General features: G+C 36.4%; 1 protein-coding gene across 2 annotated transcripts in view; it reads right to left on the reverse strand.

The window, feature by feature from the left end:
• The window catches only part of PHKB (phosphorylase kinase, beta), a 62,920-nt gene that overhangs the window by 5,207 nt on the left and 55,754 nt on the right, over positions 1-1,959 (reverse strand). The gene's annotated exons all lie outside the window — the stretch shown is intronic.

Below are 1,959 nucleotides of genomic sequence, written 5' to 3' on the forward strand. Positions count from 1 at the left end.
TCAGCAGGATTGCTGAAGGTAGGAGTGTTGTTTATGATGGTGTGTAGGAAAACAAGAGGCCTGTAAATTTAGTCAACTTACTTCTTTGCCAGGATCAAGAATGCAGTGTTTGTTTTTCTGTTCAGCTGTATTGGACTAACATGAAGCATTAAGAAAAAAATGCCTCATAAATTACTTCTCAATGAAACAACTGCCAAAAACTTGTGCCTGTTATGACAATTCCAGCTTATTCTCTGTACATCTCTGTCCTTGGACTAGGACAAGAAAATGTTAATAAAACCAAAAAGGACAAGCTGTGATAGAAATAAAAGGTTGCTTTATTAACACAAAGAAGCATTTGAAGATGTCAGAAATAATCCAATCTATCTAAATTACTATGTTAAGGAAGAGTCCTGTAAATTGTATGAGCTGTTGGGACCATTAAAAGAACAATGCTAAAAAGGCTACTTGCAATCTTGTGACCTACATGAATAGGTCAAAATGAGTATCTGTGGAAGTCTGTGCTCTGTTAGATAGATAGAGATAGAGAGAGAGAGAAAGAGAAAGAGAGATACACACATATATGGCATCATATCCTGGAGCCCAGTCTAAGAGGTAGAAAAATTGCAAAAATTTTATTCTCCATGAAAACTTGGAGAGGTTATTTGTAAAGAGACTGTTACTGAGTTAAATATATCACTAAGCCTTCAGGTATGACAAATTAATTGGTAGTGATATATGGTATCACAGTAGCAGAGATTTTTTTTTCTAGAAATCACAACAGCAGGAAAAACTGTCAGAAAGAAAAAGCAAGGAGACAGTGTTCTGTATTTCCTGGCAGGAAGAGATCTTTTAAAAACAAGTCACTAATGGGTAAGGAAAACTGGGTTAGTAATTCTGCACAGGAAGAAGTTCAAGATGGGAAGTTTTCAAAGTTAGAAGGGCTAGCTTTGGTACTTAGGTCCCCCTTCCCCAAATCTTCAGCCTCAGAAAATCAAATGGAGTGCTCTTTGCTGACCCAGCTATCGTATATTTAAGGAATCAAAAGGAGAAGACACTATGACAACTCAGGTAAGATCTATCATGAAGGATGGTGCTTGAATTGCTTACTGTGATTGACCAAATTGTTTCCTAAACAGCATCATATTTAATGGAAAATGCTGCAAAAAGAGATCTAGGCTTGTTCTGCTAAGGAAGATTTTAGAGGATTAATGTGGACATTAACAAGAGCAGAGACAGCAACTACACAGCAATCATTAATAGCAAGGTACTTTGGGACATGGTTTAGGGGTGGATTTGGCTGTGTGCTGGGTTGATGGTTGGACCTCATGACCTTAGAGGTCTTTTTCAAACAAAACAATTCTATGATTCTAAGCACAACCAAGACACCCAAAAGCATGCTGGAGATTAAGAGCTGGACTGTGAGATTCTACTCACACAAATTAGATAAGAGAGCAGACTTCGATATAAGGAGCTTGTTTCTCAGGCATTACAGATTGGGGAAAAAAACAGAATGTGTTTCGAATTAAGCAGGAACTTAAATAGTATGAGCAGGAACATGAGTAGTGTGACTTGCTGTATATTTCCTCTTTGTTGAGAGGAAAGGCCATCATCCATTCAGTCAAGGAGTACAGAAATTATAAGCAGTAATATGTGCCAAAGTTTAATCTAACTTAATTAGAAATAAAACTTACAGGAGGACTTTTAGACTTTACTATTATCAATATTTTTAAGTGGAAATAATGTAATTTTAACTTTCGTCTTGCACACTTTGTATCACAACACATGCTTTTTTTGGCAGCTAATTATGGCTTAAAGAAAAGGTTACAATTTTCATGCGGCACTGGTATCTCTTGAGAATTCTAGAGAACATCTGATCTTAATTCATATAATAAGCAAAAAGAAAGAGGGCACGGAACAGCAGACAAACTGTTCTTACAAGTTACTTAAGTGGTATTGAGTGATCTTTTGTTTCTTTCC

This window comes from Chaetura pelagica, unplaced genomic scaffold (assembly GCF_000747805.2).
Source record: "Chaetura pelagica isolate M959 unplaced genomic scaffold, ChaPel_1.0 scaffold425, whole genome shotgun sequence".
NCBI lineage: Eukaryota > Metazoa > Chordata > Aves > Apodiformes > Apodidae > Chaetura > Chaetura pelagica.